The following is an 18,399-nucleotide window of genomic DNA, read 5'->3' as shown; positions in this document are numbered from 1 at the left end:
CCGAGGTATCCGCAATAAAATACCGCCCTACGAATTACACTGCGTTCTGTTACGCCAGGAAGACGCAAAATTGAACCGAATGTAGCGGTGGATTTTTCTTCTCTCTTAGTACACTTCTCGTAAGTATGTTACCAGTCCAACGTGGTGCTGGATGAGGGAAATATGTTTTCTCGGTTAAAGCGGGAAGCAACAATATTGCAGTTTATTTTTGTTTGTATGCGCCAGAAAACACACAAGACACAGACGCAACTTGTAAAAAAAAAAAAAGAAATAATAATAATTGTCCTCCAAAGCAGCTACAATAACCTAGGCGAATGAAAACCGGCATTGCGGCCCCTATGCACGCGCAACCAGCGCGCGGCATTAAACCACTGAAAATAATTTATTCCTAAGACATAAATGCACGTCATGTGTAATGAGCGACATACTTTGAGCGCTCCCACTGTAAACAGCAGCGCGCGAAGTAGTGCGAAGTAACCCGGCGTACATAGCCACCAGTAGTTTTCAACGGCGCCATCTTGATGCGGCCCAACCAAGTTCGACCGGAGCGCCACGACAGTATTATTCTTCATCGCCGCTTCAATGCAAAGCATGCGCTGCTCCGGCATCTTGTCCCACTCAACGGTACGTATTCTAGGACACTCTATACACGATAGTCGTTAAGCCACCGCCGCTTGTAGAAGCGGCTGAAGGAGGCGCCATACAGCGTGGCGCCATCTCCCGAGGGGACGCAGCACTCCCACTCCGGAATTCACGGAGTGGGCTGTCGTATCCTCGGTATTTCATCCGATACAATATAGTGCTAGTTACATCTTGTCAGATAGCTCAAAATGATGTTAGGCATAACTGGTAACATCGTGTCAGCTGGTAAAGGGATAGAGCTCTTAACGGATAGAGAAGCAAAAGTCACGGTAGGAGATCTGATGTCCGAGAAAGTGTCTGTTGACAGTGCAGGTACACCTCAGGATTTGGTTATATCGCCTATGCTCTATATCCTGCCCCTGATTGGTCTTCCAAGCAAATTGCAAAGAATCGAAGGACTTGACCACACAATCTATACAGACGACATCACGCTATGAATAAACGATGGCAGTTATAGATGGATGGAGCAGAGACTACACGAAGCTGTTGAAACAGTCGAGAAATACCTAGAAGGCCCCAGTTTAACATGCTCGGCCGAAAACTCTGAGCTGTTGCTGTATAGACCAACGCTAAAGGCGTGACTTCCCAAGAATTGCAACAGACAAAGCTACAATCCATAACACTGATGACCCAAGATGGACAACCCATACCCAAAATCGAGATAGTAAGGGTGTTGGGGAATGATATTAGAAGCCAAGGGCACCAACGGAGAAACTGTTCAAAATATCGAAACCAATGTTTCTCAGACATGCGATTTATCAAGAGAATCACCAACAGGCACGAGGGAATGAAATAAGCAAGCGTCATGAGAATCTTGCAGGTGTTCGTCATAAGTCAGATCACGTATGTGGCGGCATACCAATGATGGGGCGCCGCAGAAAAGAAGCTAGACGGCCTCATTAGGAAGATATATAAACAAGCGATTGGACTCATGCTAAGCACAAGCACGGCGAAAGTCCTAGAGCTCGAACTGCACTACATGCTTGAGGAGCTAATAGAAGCGCAATGTATAGCACAATACGGACGCTTCTCCAAGACGACGGCGGGCAGGGACATCCTAGTTAAATTAGGGACCTGCTACCACACAGAACACGGAGGCCAACGGGATATACCCATGGAAATAAGGGCCAAACTCACGGTACCCACCTTACCCAAGAATATGTATCCTGTGCACCACGAGGGCCCGAGAAAAAGCAGGGCAAACATTCTGGCAAACAAATAAGGAAGGAACACGGACGCGGCAACAGTACTTAACCACAACCGACAATGCTGCACACGCATCGAAATTGCCGATGAAGCGGCTACAGCGTTAGCGATAGCACGAACCAACGCATGCTATATAATCAGCGATTCCGAAATGGCAGTACGGAACTTCGCGAGCGGCCGAATCTCAGCTGAGGCGCTAAACATACTCAGAAAAGGCAAACCAACAAGGGAAGACAGATGCGTCCAAATTATATGGCTACCAGCCCTCGCCACTAACTCAACGGAAGAGGACAACCCTAACGCGGCGGCACACAACTTAGCTCGAGGACTGACTTTCCAAACTCCGACGAACGTAGGCCCCTCGACGGGGCCCTCGGAGGTATGGGAATAGGAAGACAGACTGGCCAGGTTCAGTGACATCGACAAACATTACAAGATGCAAAGATTCACTTATCCACCACCCCGCCCACAACTCACTAGATCGCCAGCTGTCAAGTGGCGACAATTACAAACCAAATCATACAAAAGCCCGATCGTAATGTTCACTATTTATCCAGACATATACACAACAGACAGATGCAAAGTGTGTGGCTCCAGAGCCACGCTACAACATATACTATGGGAATACTAGGATCTAATACAGGACAATGCGAGCGCAGCCTACATCGACAGCCTCCGCGAGCAATGGCAAGCCGCGCTGTTCAGCCCGAACCTGGAAGACCAACTCTGGGCATTCCAGCGGGCCATGGAAGCCGCCCAGAGGGACGAACACTTCGCCGTAACCTCGGCGGATGCCCCAGCCAACTAATTCGCCGGAGGCCTATCGTTCTGATTAGAAATAAAGTTTTCTTTCTGACGGAATGTTAGCTGGTAAAATGTTATTTTCCGTTTTATTGTGTAAATTCAACAGTAATAACTGTGACGGACAGACAACACATGTAATGTTTGTACGTAAATTTAGACAGCATTATCCATAGAATAGAAACAAAAACAGTCACCACGTGATGTTGCGACATTTATTCCATTTGAGCGGTGAACAATGCGCTCGCTAAAGAATAAAGCGAGCACGCGACAAAAGTCGGTTCTCTCGCGCTGCTCTCTCGGTGCAGCCAATCACGTGAGTTTCAGCCGAGGCCTCCACCCGCCAAGCTTCCGATCGCAGCTGATGAGATTCTTGCATCCTCATTGGCAGCACTCGCCGGCACTGAACTTCCTCGTGCTGTAGCATCTTGACTGGCTGCAATAACCATGACGCCTACGGAGATAATTGACAATTACACTAATGAGAGGAACTGATTTTTATGGGGAAATCTGCGTTCACAAAATGGTAATTGCAATTATTAGATTGAAACGAAGAATAGTGCTTTTAAGTTTCAGACACTGGGATAAGAACGCTTTTATTGGTACTGCATTCGTAAAACACTAATATCCTGTACACATAACAGGTTGTACTTTTAAACTCACGCACTGACTTTTCGTAACCACGCCTTATATACTGGGCACGGCAATTAAAAGCAACCTATGTGACTTTCTCGAAGGTGTCTCTACTAATTTGATTTTTGCGTGTGCATAGTAGCTCATATAAATCTGTAAAAACCTACGAATCAGTTTCTATTGCTACACTTATGTCAACTTGTCGCAGCCAGAGATAAACCGACAAATCAGGCGAACATGTTTCAAAATAAATTGCCAATTGTTTTACATGTCCGATATTGTGAATTCCATGCCCTTTTATTGTACGTTCTATTTTTTATTATTACTGATAATTTCATTTGCTTCTACATTGGATTCTACATTACATTTACATTACATTACTTTTACATTACATTCTACATTACATTTTTTTTGGATAACATGCGCACCGCATGTTATCCAAAAAAAATGCTTCGCAATCTTATGACATAATATAGCAGCATGCGAACCAAACAGAGAAACGTCCCTTAAGCGCGGAGGTAAAGTCATAATATCCGGCCACGGTCTTCCGATTGGAAATGCCGCTCAGGGTGACGGTGTCCAGGGAGATTGGACTTACCGTAGGCGAATACGGCACACACGAAAAGAAATGCTGTGATGCGTCCTGCCATTACAACCAGAAATTCCAATACGCTGGTACGCCTTGATGCAGAAAGAAACACCGGCTCTGGTGAAAGAATGATGTAATCACGTTATTTTAATGCACACGTATCCCCTTTTGAATATAATTAGGTCTTACAATTCACAACAGAAAATGGAGCGCTACTTATAAAATGCGATATGTGACGAATTTTAATGCCTATTATGTATGCTCTTATGGTCCGTGACGGTATGGTTGTCGGCCGAAATAAGCTCATGAATGCTATTGTGTTTCTCACCAGCCTACTGCTGCAATTTCGCTAACGTTGTTCAGCATGCTGTCATGGTTATTTGGTCATTGATTTTCATCCTCGCAGATCATTTGCCAAGTGTCATTATTAAAGTTTTCTTTTCCTTAGACAAAGGAAATGTTTTCTTTGATTGACCAGCAGTAATTCATGATTGCAAACTACATTTCACAGTGATTATTCAGCAAATATAGAATATACATTCAGCGTTGTAATATGCCAGTATGTATCAGTAATACATTCTGTCGTTCAATCCTACGCTTGTGATATTACTTTTCTTCAAGGCCGTAACGTTACGTCGAGCGCAAGAGTTAATATTCTGGCTTTATTGGGGGCAACTGTGAAAACACAAAGTCATCAAGCACTGTTTAAAAAACATTACAATGCTGCCCATAGAGGACCACAAAGTGCTCCCTGACGATGGTTATCGTGTGTCAAGATGCTCGAAAAGCTTATTTGGTTTATATCTGTCGCTGTAGTGGCTTGCCGTCATGGAATCACCGTGTACGCGCAAGCGATATGTGTTTCCAGCGAAACAAATTTTTTTCTAAAAGGAACCAATCTGATAGACACTTACCAAATCTCCCGTTGCGCCTGGAATGTTGAAAAATATTCTCAATCAGGCTGTCTCTATCCACAAGTTTTATATGTTTCTGCCAGAAATACGGGTCATTGTAATGAACTGTGGAATGCTTATGAGGGGTCCTAAAAGGCGAACATAAACACAATAAAATTTCTGTGCCAGTTGGTGTAAAATGAGACAGGAAAAAGAAGAAGTTGTTCCAAAAACAAATGTTGCAAGGTAGAACGACCTTTTCTTCTAATTTTGGATGATAGGGCTTGGTGACATCAGATTAGGACAACAACCCTAGTTCACTGAAAGCGTAAAGATTTACAACTCGACATGGCGAATATAAAGAATCACCAGTGCGACAATATAAAAAAATGCATGTACATTTAGTTTATTTCGGTCTTTCAGGCTCAGGAAATGAGACCATCAACGCTACTTTTAACAATGCCACCAGTTTACAGCTAAGGAAGCCCGCCTCCGCTATGAAACAAAACTACAGGCGGGTTATTGACTCCAATGCCAGTGCTATTGCTTGTGTGCAGTGCTCAAGTGGAAATGATCGCACGCACACTTTTTCTGCAAGAGAACGCTAAGGAACGAATAAACGCTCTGCTTTCGGTCATTGCCATAATTTCCGCAGCAGTCGGGAAGACAACTCTGACCGAAGCTTGAGACGTCAGCATTGGTAGCGATGCACTAGGCATATAGAAAGGCAATTCGGGCTGGACGTCCCATTGTAAGTAAAAGCGCACACGCCTCAACATGAACAGCGCATGGATACACAAATGCCGAATAAATCGTACGCGAAATTAAAATTATTGAAGTGAATAGCAGCAGCTTGGTGCACTGAAAGTATGAATTTAATGCTATGACCTAAATTAGTGCAGTGCAGGAGGTCGTGACCAGGTTCGGACTTCCCCGTGGAAGATTTCCAAGGTGGACTATGGATTCGGGCCCTTGGCGTGACGTGTCTCGTGGAAAAAGGAGGGTGTGCAAAGCCCTTAAGAATTTCATGAGAGTGTTGGGTGGAGCCACCATCCTCGCCTCCCCCAGGGACTTTCACACGCACCAACAGCACACGGCGGGTGGTCACATTGTTATCGGAATGTCTCACGTAACCGCCCAAAAACAAGGGACAAAGAAGGAACACACCAGATATTTGCGGAACTTCAAATAAGATTTACTCCGGGAAATTCCACATTTATACATGTATCATAATCACACTTGCTAATGATCAGATAACCATCACTCCACGTTGGCATGCGGGCGTGAGTTCCACAAGTTTGCATGTACATATTTGAACTCTTTATCGCTCAGTGACACTGAAGAGCTGCTTGCGAAGCTGCCAGACTGCATATTTATACAGTAAGCTTCATAGATTTCTCGGCTCAGTTGGGACGCAAACATCTTCAAGACTTTAGTGTCGCGGAACCTAGGCGTGCAATTACGACAGTGGCGACAATGGTCAGCCAGTTTGCCACCCCCCGACAATCCTTCTACTCCTGCGCGGTGCTCGTGCAGTCTGACGTTTACACACCATCCCGTCTGCCCTATGTAGCTGTTGCCACAAGAGAGAGGAATCTGGTACACTACCCCTATTCTGCATGGCACGAACCTGTCGACGTGCTTGATGTCACATTCATTTCTTTTGTTCTTTCGCTGCACCATGTTGCACATGCCCGCCAGTTTTTTGGGCGCAGTGAAAACCACCGGCACTTCACATTTTTCAGCCAGCTTTTTGACCCGGTGGGAGATTTGGTGATAGTACGGGATGGCAACAGGTCTACGACGTTGCGGCTCTACGCTTGGGCGGAGCTCTGATGGGCCCCGCGCTTCCTTGTCAAGGGTTTCTAGCACCGAGGCCACGCACCGAGGCCCCGCGCATTCTTGAGAAGGAAAGTGTAACACGCAAAGTGTAACGATCTTCAAGTGGTGATGAAAACAGACACTCATGAAAGAAACGTGCGCGCTAGTGTCAACCAAAGCTATGAGAGGGACGCCGTCGACGTGGAATGCAGGAGTGTTCTAGCAGGCATCAAGGGTAACAGAGGATGTTGAGTAAAGCTCGACAGTGCAGCTTCACATCCGGAAGCTGCGCAGTCTCTTTTTCCGAAAAAAAGCAACGGCGTAAGGAGGGCGAAGAAGTGCTGGGAAGTGTCTGTGAACAAGATGGACCGCGTTGGAGTGGCCGCGACAACGCGTACGGGCTAACTTGCACAGACCCATTCGAAGCAGATGAATCGGTGCAGGGTGGATAGCGGCTTGCAGTACGTAACCGACCATAGTGAGTGCGAAATTCTCTAGAGGACTAAGAGGGCCCCTTTCTGCGGCAATATCAATCAATGAGCCGACCTCGGCTGCATGGGAAACATATGGGCTTATCATCGGCTGTTCTCCATTGCGACGTATTTCCGGCTCGGTGAAGGCGGTAAGGCCCACGACAAGGCCATTCCGCGGTGACTTGGGCGTCATCAGGTGTTTTCATGGCGCAGACAAAAGCAAGGATGCCAACGTTCGCGAATGTCTTGCGAAGAATGACCTGGGTCAATGAAACGTCCAGCATCAAAGTCTCAGATACAGTCAGTTATTCAGAAGCTAGTTATGCGGTCTCGACTTCTGGTATGACAGTGCACATCACGTCGTGTGATGGAGATCGCTGATAAGGAGTTGCCTTGCAGGACAATTTAGCAGCGATCTTCGTTAGACGCTGGAACTGAGGCGAGATGCGCCGGCATTTCGCTTGCTGTAGACGACGGCACCCTTTGCCCACACTATCAAGAGTGCTCTCGCTGGTGGATACGACTAGATCGTACGTGTGGTCTGCGATACCCCTCAAAATGTGGACATTCTCTTCAGCCTCGGACATCTTCTGGTCAGCTTGTAGACACAGGGCCACGCGTCCTGTATGTATGACAAATAACGCTCCGTTGACTTCTTGGTGGCAAGCTCGAAACCAAACGGGTTTCCAAAAATGTTGCTTATCTGTAGACATGAACGTGTCCCAGCTGGCCATATCATCCTGTGACGATGTAGTCAGAAAGAAGTAACAAAGGGTTCTGCCGAGATAGAGTATGATGTTTCCGAATAATAGCTGCATCCCAGCCATTCTATTTTTGATATGCTGATACCAGCTGAGCCACTCATACACGTCAACGCTGTTTGCCACGGAAGAGGTGCCGGAATTAGCGCGCTGTGAGAGGGCGATAAACAGGGTGGTGGTCGCAGGCGTAGCTGCTAGCGACATGTCATATCCTCACCCCATGGTAGTAGATTCCATGTTCCGTCGGCAGCCATATTGCATAAATTGTTGCGCTTTGAAGAAATTAAACATCCTCGGCAAATACGCCATCTTGAGAATTCAAGATGAGACGGATGCGGTCTCCTGCCATTCTACCTTAATAATATCAACTTGATCAACCAGTGCCAATAAGTCTTGTTCTCGCAACGTCTTTCTTTCCTAGGCCCTCAATTCTCCGGCTTAACAATCTAGTTTCCTTGCTAAAATGTGCTTAATTATAAGGTCGGCCATGCTTTCGTACATGGGTACGATAGTGATGTTCTGGCATTTTTGTTCTTTTGCTTAGTTTGCTGTATATCGTCGCTACTGCCGCCACTTTCGTACGGTGTATTGTAATGGCTCGAATCGCAGTTTTGTACTGATGTGTATTCAGGAGGGTGCACTGCGATAAAAGTTGGTACGTCGCTTTGGCAAATTGTAAAATTACTGCGTGATCCCTTAGCGCGAACATTAGGGAAATATCACCAGGGTGCAATACATGCTAGGATGGTACATACTGATAATAGTTTTTTTCTGTTGTGAAAACTCAGAATATTACCAATATGGATTGTGACACTTTGACAGATCCTGCGTATCACGTTTACTGGCGTGAATACTCAGAGTATGTTCACCAACAAAAAAAGCATCCTCTTAAATTAGGGGAGCAAAAAGAAGAAATAGAATCGCATGTGATGTACCCGGGACAAAGCTGTAGCTGATGTACGGGCATCACCGTGCAGAAATAGCACGTACTCGGTAGCTTACCTGCCTAACTTGTGTTACAACCGGGCGCAGCGCTCACGTTATCGAAATCTCGCAAACGTGCTCGCTCCCCATTCGTAGTTGGCCCATTTTTATTCAACAGGGGGTTTTTTGTACTCTAGGGTAAACGGATGACACGCCTACCGGTGGCACCTGAGAGTGCCCAGGGTCACTGCAGCCCTGTGTTCTTGTAGATGATTAGGGCTCCTGTGCTTTTGACTATTTCTTCGGCATGTGCTTCCTATGGCGACGAACACTTTCTGTACTGGACGAAGGGGTTGAAAATCCCCCTGTACTCTTGGCCAAGTCTTTTCACGCATCTTTTGCACCCTACCCATTGACAGCGGGGAGTCGTATGTAGAGCAAGCGCCATCTTTTGCCAACAAATTGCATATGCTATGGGATTTTAACTGGAGCACCAGCTTGACTCGCGCCTATAATAAGTTCCCATAGCGTCATGCGGGGCGGCGCAGTCGCATTACCTGCGATAGCTTAACATGTTTGATCGAGTAACGGCGTTTTTCTTATACACAATGATACTAAAGTCAAGCGCATTGCGTTTATTACCGCATCTGAAAACTCACACGCCTAATTAATTATGCAGGCAGTGTGGGTCTTTCAGTCTCATCTTGCAATCGGGTTGACTAGTGGGACGCTGAGATTGCTGCTACGTCACATATTGTAACATAGCACTAGCGGCAACGTAAGAACAACTCCTAAAGGTTTTGGGGTTCTACGGGAGAAAAACAATACGATATGATTCTCAGGCACGCCGTAGTAGGGCGGGTCGAGATAAATTCGGCCAACTGAACGTGCAGCCTATGCGCGGTACACGGCCGCTTTGGCATTTCGCCTTCATCAAACTACAGCCGCTGCGGTCGAAATATGAACGTGAACCTCGGGCTCATTAGCTCACCGACAGAGCCACCAGGCCATCAGTACAGGTGTGAACACAACTGCGAGACTGTTAGTCGTTCCCGTATGCATCAAGCTTGCTGTTTTCCCTTGGGTGAAACACGGCAGTACCGGGAGAAACTCTCAGAACCATAGAAGGCGTCTTTATACATCCTTGGCACACAGCTTCTATATTTTGATTTACCGCACAAAGAACACTGAAAAAGAACCTTTTGTTCAGGTGCTATATGATTTCATTTTTACCATTGGGAAATAGATTAACTCGTCACCAAATCTTCTGGCCCGCTAAACTCACATATTATTTAGAAATTGAGTACAAAGGGGTGCGAACAATATTGTGATATTGTTCCAAACATTCGGAGTATTTACGAACCTAAAGTTTTAGAGCTGCCGTAATAAAAAAGGAATAATCGACGTATTCGTTTTTAACAACGTTTGGATTTGAATCGGGATGGAAATTGAGATTGTGAGACAAAAACCTGCGCACCGACTGCTCTATCCTGAGCACCTTTGCAGAGGGCATCACAGTATGGGAACGCTACCATGAGGAGCGGCATCGCAGCGAGCCTTGGAAGACGACGACATACATGCGAGAAGTCACGTGATGGCGTTCGGGCTGTAAGCATGGCACCCCGATACTGAAACCAGGGCCCGCCACCTAAGAGCTGCGTTCTGAATACTTTGCCGCCCAATTCACAAAGACCGTTACCGAAGAAATGTTTTGATTATCAAGTCTGGGAGTGAGGGCCGCACAGAAGGTGGTGCAAGAAAACCCGATGAACGATCGTGCGGGTTCCTCAGAGCACACTGTAGACAGGAAAACACATGATGCGATCGAAACCACGTTAAATGCTGTTTAGAAAGACTGGTGGAACATCGGTGTCAATGCAGTGGGATTCCTTGCTCGAATTCTAGTAATAACATTATTGCAATACTTCGTTTTATTGTGTTGCCGAGGTATCCACACACAGTTTAACAGCCACCCTGCGAGATCATCTGACCATCAAAAATTGCGTCGTAAATAACAGAGTGGCATAAATACTTTATCCATATACTTTATTCCACGAGTTATTTGCGCAGTATGTGACGTAGCGGAATATGTCAGGTGTGGGCGAAATCTGTTCATCCAGCAAACAGGGCTGCTTCCTGGGTCGGGGTTGTTGTTTCATAGCAAGGGGTGTTCTAAACGGCTCCACCTAAAGCGTGTTTTTAATGTCAAACCACAATAGCGCACGAACTATCATCGTAGCATATTTTAATGGTGGTATTGCATGGGAAGCTTGTTTCACTCTATTTTGTTTAATTCGACTTTTTTTTGGGTTGGTGCATTAGATAACTAAAGACTGGAGCACCATGAACGCAGCGCGCACATTAAACAACAGATGTGCTTTGTTGTTACTTCGAATATTGGGGCATTCACGCCAATGTCCTCGCGAAAGAATTTACCACCAGGCGGCCGTCAAACGGCCGCTAACCTCAATGTCATAGAAACTTTAGACGTATAAGTCACGTGCTTTCATGGGGAACGTTGGCAATAATGCAATGTGGTAGACGTCTGTTACTTGATTTGTGAACCTAAAATATGCGGCCTCCTTTATGTGGCTCCATGAGGAACTGAGAAATATATTTGCCGTAATCTTTCTCGTCAACTCTCACTCTACCAGGCGTAAAAATGTGAACTAGCGATTACTGCACTACTGCAGCAAACGGTTAGGCTCTCGGGAAAACTGCGTCTGCGAGAACATAATGAACACTGCTGTTATAGAAAACTGAAGCAGGAACTTGGGAGCATGTGGTGACACCACAATCAGCGGCCCCTATGCTCTGTTCATGCGATCAAGGCCAGGTTGCCTGTCCTACTGCGATTAATTTTCTAGGCATATTATAGAGCTTTACATTAGGGTACGCAACGGGCTTGTGTAGGAAAGACCCCATGTATAATTTGGTTCTACTGGACTTACAGGCTCTCAATTTGGCGTTCCCCAATATAATTTTATCTATTGCAACATTTATTACACAGTAGCCCGTTATGTGCTCACTCTCCAGTTCCTTTCGTGTCCGTGTCGTTGACCAGGAGGAAAAGGAAAAAGTACTTTTCTTCTTTTCAAGGGCCTGAAAGGCGCAAGAACAATCCAGATGCAACGCACATGTTAAAAGCTACGCTAAGCGAGGTCAACGTAAAGCTTATATAAAGCATTGATAATTATTGCGATGCGTACAGTTTTGTTTATTTTCATTTTATGCAACGTGAATTCTCGTGAAATGTTTGTTTTCGTCTACCTTATCAGTTACGTTTTTAATCTCACGCAAGTTTTACAACTGCATGACCATATGCCGAAATGCAAAGTCCAAATCAGGCTGATTCTCATTAGCTTCACATTAAGAGCGGTGATGCACCACATGGACTCGGCTACAGACCCATACGTTGGTAGTCGAAGGCTTTACGTCAGACGCATATTCTACATTTTTGCAAGAACGCAAGCTGTGTACGAAGCTCGTAGAAAAAGGATGGTTGTCACAGTCGTACGCAAGAAAAGTGCTAACCCGTATCAGACAACATTTATGGGATTCCGGTTTAACAATGGGGCATACCATTCTGGTAGATTGGGGGATAACCAGTAAAGCTGTAGTGGTACATAATGAGTGATTAAACCAAGCCGAAAAGTATAACCAAAATAATCCGTAAATGCAACTCACCATTCGCATAACATATCCAAGTGCTCCAGATTTGCCTGTGTGCCGGTCATATAAGTTTCCATTTTATGTAGGAAGTAGCTGTTTGTATCGCAGAAGAGGCATGTGCATGTGCAAGGAATATACAAGCCCCCCGGCATCTGTAAAACCTTACTGAACCATTTGCGTTGATATCCACAACGATACAGCAAAGATAACGACCTACCCACCACCAATCCAGCCATGCAATATTCGGCCATGTAGGGAAGAAAAGTTTCTTATTAAAAAGGTAATGCACAACAAGGACTCAACTACAGACCCACACATTGGTAGTCGAAGGTTTTACGTTTGGTCACTCCGCCGACGCTGCAGTAACGGAAATCGCTGTGGCTGCAGAACACGTTCACAACGCCAGCTGCTTTGATAAGATGATAAACTATATCTGATCATTGCCAAGCTCTGAAAGCTCAAATAATTCTCAGCACTAATGGAAAAGAAGTGTAAGAAAGCAAGAGTTAATGAACGAAAAGTACGCTTGCTAAGAGAACGAAGAAGAAAAGCGTGCCTGCAATTTCCCACATTCGCCAAGTGCCTTGCCGCAAGGAAATACCATTCGGAATTGAGTGGGTTGGTTTGTTTGCTCCCTGCACATGGTGCACACTCCTGATCCTTGATAATAACCAAGAATTAGTTGAAATTATATTAGTCATCAGTAAAAAAGTTTCTTCTTTTTCATGGCGAGACAGTTGTTTTACACGTCTGCGAATGTTAACCCCAGCTTTCGCGCTACTGCGTTGCGATATGCATAAACCTCTAGCTTATTCCAGGCACATCGCCTCCCCAACGCCATTCATATCGCCACCTCCGGAGCCGTCCGGTCAGCGTAGTATAAAACAATGGCGGTTCGCACGTACAAACTGAATGAATGCTTCGTGGCTGTGCCAAAATTATTTCGCATATTTTTTGCGCAAGCTTGGTGGGACTGCGTTGAGATAAATGAAACAAAACAAAATTTGTGGATGGGATTCACGGATGATTGTAATGGTCAACCATTGTGTCAACCTGTGTCGAATGATTTTATGGGCCAGTGCCTCATGCACATGTTTAATACACCCCTCTAGTTGTTCTCAGAACAATATTCTCAACATGCTACTTAAAGACACACACCTGGTCATCAATAATTAAAAGGAGTGACAGTGAACTGTTAATTTGACAGCGGCAGAGTTTGCCGGAATATAACTATTCGCCTGAATGTTAACGTAAGAATGAACTGGAGAACGGAGAACAAACGCCTTGCAAAGGTGAGCGGAAGAATTGGAAAATAAATAGTATGACACGATATGATATCTCCATTTAGCTTTTGAGTCCTATTTGTGCAAATATATTAGCTGTCTTGATTTTGTCGCTCTTTTTTTATGCGATGCATCACAGCGATTACCAAATACCGTATGTAAAGGAAACCATTCTACTCAAAGGGACCAAATAAGAAGTCGAGATCTTGAGATCGCATTTATGGAGTTTGCCTGGGGCCAATTTTGAGCCGTAGTGTAACATATACGTTAGCATATACGTAAAAGCACTATTTGTTTTCTGTATGTCCATTGCTTCACAGTTCGCTCTACTGTCGAATAATGTCTGTCCAATTAATGTCAGAGAGCCGCAGTTGTCTATAATCGCTTGTGTAATTAGAAGAAAACGATGCGTGAAGCTGTTGTCGAGCCACGTTGCGTCAGTAGCCTAAAGTTAAGTGTGTCTGATTCCTATGGTAGTCATCCCTAAAGCTTGTTTGAAGATCTGGGTCTTTAATTTAGATAAATTCACAGTGTTTGAGGGAGGAGGACGAGATCTTTTTCGGCCTGTGAAGAACATAACTCTTTGACAATGGCGATACCTGAGGTTTTTGTTTTTCTTTCAAAAAGGTCTGTTGTAAATTTTTGTGGTTATGGCCCTTACGAGCCAACTCATCTGCTGTTAAGATTGTCATACCCGCGCAATATCGACAAAGTAATGAGGTAACAAACAATTAACTTTATCTTTACACCCAATTCTGAAAGACGCAGTGATGTACGGAAATTCGTTTTGTTTCACAATATGACTAAGGAAAATATGACCACCTAAATTAGGGGTGCACATGTGAGAATGTGGCATTGGTTCGATCGAGCAAACGCTTCCCCCTTTGAACACAGTGCAGAATGGGCCGTCCATAACTTAATGGCAATCGAACAATATTAAAAAGTTCTTCCTAATTAAAGAAACATAATGGACATGGAGTAAATTGGGTATGAATAATAATTTCGGTTACTCGAAGCGGTTCAAACAACGAAATTTTATCTATTTTATTATTGCGTTTCCAATAGGAAATAATTTTGCATAGACGGCCAATGCGCCACGATCACCATAGGGCACGATTACCATAACAGAGCGTATTTCTAGATGTTTATTATCTTACTATATCTTTACCTTACTATATCTGCCGGCTTATCTAGATTTTGGCAGCACTTGGGAGATGACTATTGCTTCAAGAGTAATTTTAAAAATTGCTTCCTCTCCCGTCATGAAGAGTTTACCTATTCATGGTGTGGCAACCGAAAAATCAGATTAGAGATGATACTACCCATGATCGAGTATCGAGGATCAACTTCTCAGAACAGTGATAATTTTGTAAAGTGGCGGCGCCATCTTTCATAGGGGCTGACGTGGGCCGTGTAAGCGCTTCTTATCGCGTTCCGATACGTGATAGGCGCGCTGCCTTTCAATGTATTTAGGCAGACACTGCGACCTTAGGAGACCCGCGACAAATAATTGTGCAGCATGTGTGCAGCTGTGCTACTTTTGTACCACACTCGTACCGGAAGGCGGTGTTGCACGTCACGCTTACGCATTTCGTAACTATGGCGGCCAGCGTGGCAATTTGGGGCTCGAGGTTGTGGATGCGAGCCCTGCAGCGGCCGCATTCCAAAGGAGTGGAATGCAAAAACGTTCGTGCATTTTGCATTGTATGCGCGTAAAAATTTCCAGGAAGTCAAAATTAATACGCAGTCCCCAACTACGACCTGCCTCATAATTAGATCGTTGGTTTGGCACGTAGGACATCAGAATTATTTTTTTTTAATCCGTGGTGGCTCATCGTATACCACACGGTTAGTGTGATCACCTTTTGTGCCGTAGCGGTTAAGCGCGCCTCGATTTAGGTTGCGCCTAATGATGCGGCGCACCGAAAAATATGTTTCGCCTCTTTGGGATTTGCGGGGAACGGCCAACCGATAAGTCGCAGCTTCCGCGCGGTGACTGTACACGGATACAAAGCGCAAATGAACAGAGGTGTGGTGACGACGTCGGCAAGGAACACAGCCGCCGACGGGCTCTCCTTTTGGCCTATCATCGCCAAAACTACCACAGTAAGCATCTTTATCTAGCGCGGCGCGTTTCCGTTAAGGCGTACTGTACAATCCTAATTGGCGATAAGCGAAACATGCAACCGTTCTCTGCTGCCTTTTTGAGCTGGACCGATCCGAATGTGCGTTGCTTGCAGAAGCGAAAGGAGTGCCACTCGGCGCCTTGTGGCCTCCAGCACCGTTTGCGCGGTGAAGAATAACGCGTGCATGAAGCTAGCTCATTGGGGAGACGCTACCGCGCAAACCTCGCAAGGGCGTGTACGCAACGTTATGCACACAAATCGCGTGGGATGATCGGAGACACGCCGGAGCGGCTAGCTTCAAAGAAACGGTGCATGTTCTCACTCGTAGAGGCACGCTCACTTTTGCATCGCTCTCGGCGAATCTTTAGGTCATTCCTGCTGCCGGACTTCTACCCAAAAATTCGATATCTGCTTGGTATCGGCTATGCACTGTCGCGTGATCTTTGGTTCTGCGAGAAAGCCGGGAATATTTCTCCCCGCTGTGAAACATCGCTGTGCTTGTATTAGCTAACATTTACCGTAGCAACCCGTTCCTTTTCTAGACAGCACTCGTAAAGAGTCGCAAATTTTTACTTACCAGTTTAGCGTGTACTTCAATTTTGTGCGTAGTTATGTGCAGTGTGTGGCAGATTCTGAATCCGCGCAATCTTATTTTCTGTCCGCATTCCCTGCTCGCAGGTTACGCATGCAGCATATGCCCAGATGCTAAAGTGTTCTACGTCAAGAGCAGCTTGGCGTGGTGCAAGAGACACCCGTTGATATATGGCAGATTCACTAGCAAGCTTGCATCTCTGTTGCCACTCTCCATCAAGTGGGATTTTTAACAATTTTTTGTGCTGCTGCGTGGTGTACTAGCTGCCGCATAGACGCTGTGAAGGCTTACTTTAGATTTGCTGTGGCCTGGGAGGTATTTCCTTTTTGCTTGCGAGAAGGTTTACCAGCCTAACCAAGTGATACGTGCGCACTGGAAACAGCAGCGCGAACACAGGCGGACGACAGACGACGAAATAGGTAGGAAAGCACACGAGCGCAAGTTTATTTTTGAGGACAGGGGCATTAAAGACGCTGGTCAACTGGACAAAGGTAAAGAGCCGTGCATGCATGGCAGAAACAGCCACGAGCGACAAGAAAATGAATATGAAAAAGCCATCTCATGTAGAATAAACGTGCGTGAAAAACGAGAACTATCGGACAAATCTTTCGAAAAAGCAAAATATTTGTCCGATGAGTGATACTACCCAACGAGAAATACTCTTGAGAACTGCAAGTCTTTCCCACTAAGGGCAACAGATAACTTGGTTGTGCATTTGGTTCGTTTGTGAACAATAAATATTGCTTCTGGAACTCCTCTGGTATTGAGGTATAGAGCAGAAAGAGCGGTTGTTTCATCACAAAGACCAGAGCACAAGAGGACTTATGGAATTATTGTTTGATCACGAAGCAAAATTTATAAGCAAGATTTCTGTGACCCTTAGTAGGAAAGAGTTGGTGCAGTAATTCTCGTTAATATCACGTACAAGGCAAACCTTTCAATTTTCATGTTTTGGTTAGTTTTTGACGCACATGTTTATTCTACAGGACGTCTTTCGGCCCTTTTTTGTTGTGCCGGGCTGATTCTGCTGTGCATCCATGGCTTTTTGTATGTGTAGTTGGCCAGTGTGTTTAAAATCTTTGTCTTCATGAATAAACTTCTAGTTGAGTAAGAGTTCATGTGTGTTCCTACCTTTATTCATCCTTCTCGTCTCTGTTTCGGTGGTTGTCAAATATAAATGTACACCGAATTGGCGAAGTGACCATAGAAACAATACATGAAAGTTATTTGCGCTGTATATTTCAGGAAGAACGGCTATAAGGTCTTATCATCTCTTTGTTTTTAACACTGATGTACATTTTTCTCGTTCAACTTCGAGGAGTCCGCTGAGGAAGCCAATAAGTGTGATGGTAACCTCCTTCATGTGTAAGGTTTATGAATTTCTTCCATTCAAGGCATGACATGTGACATGCCTGTAGGTATGCAAGTATTCGTACTTTTTACACATACTAAGCTCTAGTTTTCTGTTTTCATGACGCTGCTTTGTACTGTGCTGCATTCTCCAGGCGCACGAACCTTCTTTTATGCCGTCAGTGCCTGTGTTCGTTTTGTATATATTGGAGAAAAAATTGTCTTGAGCCTAAATGTGCATGTGTATCACTTGTAATTTTTTAAACATGCGTGCTGTATCTCCCTTCGTCTCTTTTACTGCTTTGTCCCAATTTTGATGCAACTTTTATGTATTTTATGCAATAAAGTTCTGGTAGCATTTTACTAACATTTTACATGCGCATTTAAGGTCATTCGTTTTTCGTATACGCATTTATTTGCGTTTTTCACTGTCTCACCAATCTGGCTTTGCAGTCATTGAAACATTTTCCCATCTGACTATTTCTGGGGTACTTATACTGCAAGTGCAGGTGACCATCTATTTGGCTCTTTGGAATTGTGTTAGCCGTGTGTTACTACCAATTCTCTGTGCTAATAATTTTTTCTCTCTTATCGTTCAAGGTTTCAGCCTTGCCTTATCTTTTTATTGACTGA

This window comes from Dermacentor andersoni, chromosome 3, assembly GCF_023375885.2.
Source record: "Dermacentor andersoni chromosome 3, qqDerAnde1_hic_scaffold, whole genome shotgun sequence".
NCBI lineage: Eukaryota > Metazoa > Arthropoda > Arachnida > Ixodida > Ixodidae > Dermacentor > Dermacentor andersoni.
This window is presented reverse-complemented; position numbering follows the sequence as displayed.